This window comes from Lactuca sativa, chromosome 7 (genome assembly GCF_002870075.4).
Source record: "Lactuca sativa cultivar Salinas chromosome 7, Lsat_Salinas_v11, whole genome shotgun sequence".
Classification (NCBI taxonomy): Eukaryota; Viridiplantae; Streptophyta; class Magnoliopsida; order Asterales; family Asteraceae; genus Lactuca; species Lactuca sativa.
The window spans coordinates 151,788,106-151,797,009 of record NC_056629.2 but is presented as its reverse complement, the minus strand read 5'-3'; the positions used below and the strand labels follow the sequence as shown (position 1 = coordinate 151,797,009).

Here is an 8,904-nt window from a genome sequence, read left to right as displayed (position 1 = left end):
CATGTGTCTATCATTATACTAAACTTTTAGTTTCAATATTTTGTGATATTTTCTGGAAAATTCTTGAATAAGATCTCGTGTAAGAGTATATGATCAGTATGCTGTTATGGTATTTTTGGACTTGTTTCCTTTAGATATTTGCTAAATACATAATTACAAAATATGACAGAGAAGAAGATGAACACAAGCAATCAAAAGACAAACAATGTTTCAGTATCACTTTAATTCTTTATTACACCAACACAACTCAAATTCACTAGTACGGAGATTGGCCATTGATGTTTCCACTAGAATAATAGCTGCAAATAACGAACCACCAACTATTATTTGTACACTGAACCCTAGCACATCCAATTTGATTAGAATTACTCCACACTACTTGAGTATAGTGTCCACAAACATGTCCACCAGCACAAGTATTTGTGGCATAATCATAATAAGCCTTTTGAGCTACCCATAAATTCACTGCTGCAGTGCTGAGAAGGTACCACTACCTTTAGCAAGGTACTCACCATAAGGTCCACCAGAATTAACAAGATTGCAGTCGGCTTTCCTCTGGTTAGCATAGTTTTGAGCATAGACAGCCACAGTGGCATTCCATACAATGTTTGTGACACCCACTTCGTCACGAGCTGCATTCACTACTAGAAAAAAGGCCTTTTACGACGCTCATTGCGCGTCGTAAAACGCTCAGACGATGCGCAAATGCGCGTCAAGGAAGGCCCTGTCATAACGAGAGACGACGCGCATTTACGACGCGCATTTATGACACGCAATTGCGATGCTCATTTACGACACGCAATGCGTATCAAGGAAGGCCCTGTCATAAAGGAAGACGACACACATTCGCGTGTCGTAACCTTACGACGCGCGTGTTAATGACACGCAATGTGTATCATTAAACGCGCTGTCAAGAAAGGCCATGTCATAAATGAAGATGACACACATTTTTGCGTATCGTAATTATAAATTTAAATATATATATATATATATATATATATATATATATATATATATATATATATATATATATATATATATTTATAGATTTACTAATTTTCAAATCAAATTTGCATTTCATGTCTCATAATAGACAAATGTAATATAATCCATTGCACAAAAGTTAATGTCATACAAATACTCATTCTAATATTAGATAAATGTAATACATAAAATGTGAAAGAGATGAAAGTCTTCAACAAATAACAGTTGAGCTAAAAAAACTTGTTGCCCACCTTCACAACATCTCGAGCTACTTTGCTTGTCACTATGCACATCAACAAGACCTACAAATTTGAATAATGCAACCGTTAGATTCACATAAACCAACAAATCCCAATATGTAAGCATGAAGTTTATGCATCTATGTTAAAGGGGTAAAATGGTCATTTACAGTTCATTCATAGCAAAAAAGGAACAACTTTTTTCATTTACTACTTACTTCACCATACAGACCTCATTTATCTCAACAAAGGCATCATACTGATTATGGCATCGTTAGATAAGTTAAGTGACTAAGTTAGGTAGGTAACTAATGAGACATAAAACTAATGAAATGACTAAAATGCCCTTATAGTAAGCATCAGAAGAAGATTAAGTACGACTTTATAAATTGGACCAATATCGATACTTGAACATTGATCAAAAACTTACATGAGAGCAAATCCCATTTTCTCCACAACACCTCTGAGATTTTTCACCATTTTCAAGCTCAATTGGATAGTGTTCAAGGATCCCGATCCTCCTACTTTTTGCTCAAAGTTTCCAAGATTCTTAGCAAATGTTGGACCTAAAATGAAAGAAAAAAATGGTTTTCTGAATATATACTTCAATTACTAAGAAAATAGTAAGTCCAAAAACTACAAATGTTCAAAATAAGATGCTAGTAAAGCTTTGCCATAATGGTAAGATGTTATGATATACAGAGCAAATGTAAAATTCAATAAGATGCACATAATAATATTCTTATGATCTTATAAGATTTCCAAATAAGATACTAGTAAAGCTTTTGCACAATGATATAAGATGTCATGACATACATATCAAATTTCAAGATTCAATAAAATGCACATAACAATATGTTTTAGGGCAAATTATAAAAAAATGGTCCCTGAGCTTTCTGATTTTCCCATTTTTAGATCAAAATTGAAACATTTGTTAGCTTTTGTTCTTATTTTTGTTCCAATTGCAGATTCTTTTCTCTTTCCAATTCATATTTGTGTTTCCATTCTATAGCCTCAGGTTGAGCAGCAGCTTTAGCTTCTGCTACTTTTCTTAAAACCATGCCAACTGCTTATGAGTGACATAAACCACAAGGATCAGAAACGAACCTTATTATTAACAAAAGCATCCTACTTTTATTTCACCCGAATGAAAGCAATCATACTTCTCATGGCTATCGAAAACTCCACAAGTTGATCTTCAATCCCATCAACAAGTGGAAGTGGCTGATCATCAATTTCTTTTACAACATTCTCTAAGTTTCCAAGAGGAAGGAAATCATTTACACCATTCTCCTGTGCAAGATTATGTGCATTCACCAGTTCAAAATCGAATGAAAATTCGAAAGAGAGTAAGTAGAAAATAGAGAGAAGGGCTCTACAAACGTTAAAAGGCAACACAGTTACTTGAGCCTATCATAGCATTACAGAAATATTCAGCCATATTTTGAACTTAATGCTTCAAGACATATTATTGAAACATTCAGCCATCTTTTGAACTTAATACTCAAATTCTATTTATAGCATTTCCTGTTACTTTTCGCCTTCTAGAGACATCAGACATGTCTTTCTGCTTAACTCTAGTATTGTCATTTGCACTTTCATGTTGATGTTAAAGCGAGTCACAGATAATTGAGCCTATCATAGCGTTACAGAAATAATTACCTCGGCCCTGAGTCTATCATCGGAGCATAGAGATCCTGTAGCACCAGATATCCCATCCTTGCCTTGTGGCTAATCACCATCTTCGGCTAAATAGCATATACACAATTTATTAACACGAATTCAGCGATGAAATAGACATTTCATACACAACAATCAATTCTGGAAAACCATCACTAATGCAACAAATAAGTTATAAATCAAAAACATTAAGTCGTTCTGAGTTACAATTGCGTAATTCACTGTGACAAGAGCAATTAAGTCAAACTGCATACTGACCTGAACAATTGATTAATAAAGAATTAGAAACTTGGCAATACCTTTTTGTGGTTATTGTGGGATTTCTTACCTGTACCCATCTTGTAAGGTCTATGACACAGGGCTAATAACCAATTCAAACTTTTCCTTTGTTAAAACTACACAAACTACATCACCTAAAGCAACAATATGTAAAGAATCAACGTATTCACCAAGAAGTGTCCATTCTCCAAAATACCCCCCTTCACTGAACTTTGCTATGTCATAACCACAGCATGAGAAGCACCATCTGTCATAACCACACAAATATTTTCAACTGGGAATCTAATCAAAAAACCCCTACACATATACAATTAAAAGAAGTTGAGTTTTTTTTTTTATAAAAAGATATAAAGGTAATAAAACAAACAGAAGTATGATTAATAATAATAATAATAATAATAATAATAATAACACTTACGAATTGGCAGCTTCCGTGAAACATTTCTCAATGTGAGGGATAAAATTGGAGGGTATAGCCTGTCCTATTATCAAGTTCTTAAATTCAAATTTCGTCTCTGATTCAGCTGGCAGTGGCTTTATATACCTATCATTTTTAAAGAAAAATATTAAGAAAAAACAGATCAAGGATTGATGATGCTACATAGATTTTTAAGCCGTTAATTGTTGATGCGATAACGGATTGTAATTTCAGATTTTTTTTGTCATTGCATCCAAAAGAAAAGTAATCAGATAAAAATTGCATTAGACATATGTAGAGGTAAGCAATCAGAAAGAAAAGTATAATTGAGTTGCTTTTAACAGTGTAGACAAATTACTTTGAAAGCTATTCACATGAAATACATCAGCGTCTTTCTAATGATCTGAAGTAAAAAATTACTTATTGTGAACAACTATATCTTGTATACATATCAGATATCAGATGCAATTTTTTTAAGGAGAGATCTTAATTTCGTTAGGCTTACTTGTTGAACATGGAAATGAAAGAGATGAAGAATACGGGGGCAAAATGGTCATGTTCAGAAATTTAACATATTTGTTGCTATTTTTTTTTGAAAGAGAATTTGTTGCTAAAGTTGACAATTTATGGACTAAAAACATTATGAAACCATGAAATGAGTACCAAAATATATACATACATATGGTGTCATAAATATAATGGGTTTGGTATATGGGTCGCAAAGCCCATATGTTAAACTTGTGAAAATGACCATTTTGCCAATTGCCAAATGGGAATAAAGAAATATTTAACTGTAGCAAAAAACTCCCTGACTCCAAGAAGAAGGAGTAAGCAGATTACATTTCAAAAACCATGAATACATCCACATATCAATCGTCAACACATAGCCATAATAAAAAGTAGCTAATTAGAAAGAGAAATGTCATCATAAACTTAGACTAATGAAACAGGAAAGGGTCAAGGGAGGCAAAAGAAATATGAAAATTATTTAGAGAAATATTTCACTTAAAAGATGGGAGACAAAATTCACATCTAGAGAACAACTAGAATCAAGTCCTAGTTTACTTGCTGTTGTGCATAGTGCTTAACCTCATGGATTGTAAGCCAAACAAATAATATTCACTTGAAGAATGAAGTAAATTATAAGATACTGGTCATCCTGGTCAACTTGACTAAAAGAGATATAATGGCATGCTTAAATATATTTAAATATATTTATGAAGCCTTCAGTATTCTATCTGGTAAAGAAAAAAGATCAACATATGACCATAAGAAAAATGACGAGCCGGCTCAGCCTTTTTGAAGGACTAACACGTCAACAGAGGAGAATCATTGGCTCATTTGGCCAAGCTGAAGAGCTTCGTTATGTAATTGCTATAGTTCGTCGATAAGATTTACAACCTTATTTTTGTTTTATAAATTAGGGAAATTTTCAAGAGATAGAAATATACTTCACTTGTTTGTAGTGGTGATAGAACTCCAAAGCAAAAGGTGAAGTTAAAGGACTTGTTAGATGCAACACGTAATTTGTGTATCATATTAGTTTTGACCTTGTCTTTTTCAAGCATCCACTGCAAGGTTATAACTCATTTCCAAGGTTATAACTCCTTTTATTTGGTTGCTTTCTTTCCGCATTGTCAATGATCACATCTAAACAGGTGATTCTTCAGAGGCTAACTCATGTCTCATATGTGATTCTTCAGGAGCAGGAGCTTGTTTTCTTATCCAAACAAAAATAGTCTCTCCCTTTTCTCTGTAGTGGATATCTGAACATGTGATTCTTCAGGAGCAGGAACTTGCTTGCTTTCTGCATAGTCAATGATCACATCTAACAAGTTCAACAACTGAAACATAGCAAATCAAACAACAATTAGGGAAGAAGAAAAAAAATAAATTTAAGATTTTACCAAAAGAAACGAATGTGCAAATTCTACCTTCTCAAGATGTGCAATACTTCTCAAATAAAGGGGTTGATTCAAGAGGCTCAACAACATTGTTATGTCCAAGAAAACACGAGAGTCACTCATTGGGGCATTTTATCAAACAGTTGGTGTTCACCAAAAAGTATCCCTAAACAGGCAGTGATTAATTATTCAAATATTACCAGGTTGTTGTCTTATGTAGTAACAAAGCAACCAAAAATAACAAGCGGTAGCCTGGGTTGTAGGAGTGTAGAGAAATAAAACATCAATTGTGTTTAGAAGATTTAAAAGATTTACAAACAGCATAAAAGATTTACTGATGACTATACTAAGATTTGATTACTCACCTGCGTATATAAATGCATCATGGTTCCATCATTGGCAGTGGATAACAAGTTCACGACCTCAACCACTCTGTAGTCACGAAACCTTGTGGTAAGATTCTTGAGGGTTTCAACGACCCTTGTAGGCTCGAGAGTAACCAAGTCGCAGGGTTGTGATGCCATACCGGGAATCCATAGCCAAGCTGGGTGAAGGAACAAGACGATTTAAAAAGATAACTCTAAAATAGGAGATAGAAACCTAAATTTCCTTTTAGGTTTTGAAAACATGAATTCAAGGAGAGGAGGAAACCTTGTTGGGCTTAGAATCCCTAGTTCTTCATCATAGAGCCCTCAATCGTAATGATTTTGTAAGGTCTATTTTCGGAAGCAAAAAAACCTCAATCTCAATAGAAAAAATGAGAGAATCGGGATTTTAGAAGAAAATAAAAGACCTCCCGCTAACTACAAAGAAGGAAGACGCACATTAGGGTTCTTCGTCTGTGTGTTGTTTTGATTTATCTATGGGAAATTAGAAACAAACGAGAATCAAGCTTTGCATTCCATACTTCATAACGATAACTCATGGAATTCACAGAGCTTCATTAAGCTAAACCATGGAAAAGAGAAAAGTAGAAACGAAGGAAGATGAGAAAAAGGCGGAGTTTTCTAATTTTTGAGGATTTCGTTCCCACTTAGCTATCAAAGGTTGGAAAACGCGTGTTCCATTAAAATTTATAAAGCGACATCCTTAGACGACACACATTTTAGTATAGGTGCCCTCCGTGTTTTTTAGTTAGACACTAATTTAAGGGCACGCAATAATGCACGACCTAAATCCTTAAATTTTTTTAAGAGATGACACTCTTTTAATGTCACACGCTTTTCCGTAACATAAATCAAGGAGTGTCGTGGTTTGCGCGTCGTAAAAGGGTCTTTTTCTTGTAGTGATTGTGAGTATCTAAGTAATCTTGTTGGGAGTTTTGGGCATTGATGTTGTGAAGAATTGCTAAGGTAAAGAAACAAACAAGTGTAAATGAGAGTTTAAATGACACCATTTCTATAGTTACTTTGTCGGATAACTGATGTTGGATGATGGAGGGAGATGAATTACACAATGTGTATAACCGTGTGTATAACCGTGCATTTTTCCAAGTACACGTTTGATGCATTCAACCTCATTGATTGACTCATCACCACCGACCTCTTCCACTACTTCTTCTACACTTATTGTTAGTTTTATCTTGCAATAAGCATAACAATAAAAATACAGTAATTATTATTTTTTTCTAAAATTTGGCAACATAACGACGGACTCTAAATGGGATAATCAACATATTCACCTATAAATAACAATAATAAGAATCTCTAAATTTCAATATACATACAATAATAGGAATCTATTTACCATATATGTAATCTACTTTAAATATCAATACAAGCAATGCACTCTAATTCTATTTCAACACTTTACACAAAATAACAACATGCTAAAGCATACAATTGAAACTTTTTTACTTACGCCATCTTCTTATGCACAAAGATTACACCATCTATTAATATGGTTTGCCTTTTCTATTTCTTTTATCTTAAAAGAGTCAAGAAAACTATTATCAAGATAGCATCGTACTATAAACGAATACTAAAATTTTTTGTTACATCCTTATGCGCTTTTTAAGCATATGATTCACACTTATGGCAACTTGTATATAGATATTTTGTGATATTTTTTTGTATTTTTTTGGAGTGGCGTGAACATCATGAAAGTTGGCCTAGGAGTTTTGCGCTCTTTGGTGATAAAATATTTTTCTGCAAATAAAAATAATTGAATATAAATGAATAAAAAGTAAATATGTAACACCCCGAGTTCAGAAGTGCAAGTTCAGGGTGCTTGGTGTAATTAAGAAGGATAGACTCGGCGAGTCCATGGAGAGACTCGGCGAGTCGAGTCGCGATTTTGGTCACGCGTTTAGTGACCGACTCGGCGAGTCGCGGTTGGACTCGGCGAGTTGGTGCTGGAATGAGAAACCCTATTTTTCAGGGTTTGCACCCTATATAAGGAACCTTATGTTTTCCCCTTCAGCCTCTTTGTTGCTCATTGAGATCCAGAAAACCCTAATTCGTGAGGAGACCCCATTGTTGAGTGAATTAGAGCTTGGAGGAGGATCTTTGGTGCTTGAAGCTTGAAGGTTGGAGGCTTGTATCAGGAAGCTTGGGGAGATCAAAAATCTACAGTTTGTTGGGCTCATTTCAAGGGTAAGGAACCATTTCCTTAAGCTATTCCTTCATGGATTCATGTATGGTGATTGATATGAGATCTAATTCGAGATAGAAGCTTGGATCAGAGGATGCTACTTTAGATCTAAGCTTGTGATGGTCCGTTATGTCATAAAGTTCCTGTATGAGAGTTGTTGGTGAAGTTCCTTTGTCCCAAACCTTAGCCCAAGTGTTTTTTTTGCTTAGATCTTTTTGGATTCACGTAAAGTTTGCCACTTTACGTGATGGATGGGTTGTAGGGGAGTGGATCTATGGTTTGGAGCCCTGCATGGCTTGGAAAACCATTGTATGGATTAAGAACTAGAGGTACTCGGTGAGTCACATGGGTGAACTCGACGAGTTGGATGAAGATGGGCAGGAACTCAACGAGTTGGAAGCACAACTCGGCGAGTACATTGAATGTTACCTTGGACTCAAGGATTCTGTTCTTGGACTCGACGAGTTTGGTCGTGGAGTCCTAACCTTTTCTAGTTAAGCTGTGAATCGGTGAGTCAAGGGATGAATCATTGAGTTGAGTGCGGTTAGACTCAGAGTTGTGGGACTCGGCGAGTCTTGGGGCGACTCGACGAGTTGAGTCATGTTATGGGAGTTTCGGAGCATGGGGACTCGACGAGTCAGCGGGTTAACTCGACGAGTAGAGTAAGTCAGGAGGGTTGACTTTGACTGAGGACTTTGACTTTGACCAAGAGTTGACCAGTTGTCTTCCTGGGGTATTTTGGTAATTATGGGTATTTATTCAGTTCAGTCTTTTGGTATTGATCAGTGGTGGAGTTCGTGTCGGAGGT

At 35.2% G+C, this 8,904-nt stretch overlaps 1 pseudogene; it reads right to left on the bottom strand.

Moving 5' to 3' along the window:
• Positions 1–256: 256 nt before the first annotated feature.
• Positions 257–6,900, bottom strand: LOC128127466 (pathogenesis-related protein 1A-like; annotated as a pseudogene).
• Positions 6,901–8,904: the final 2,004 nt, after the last annotated feature.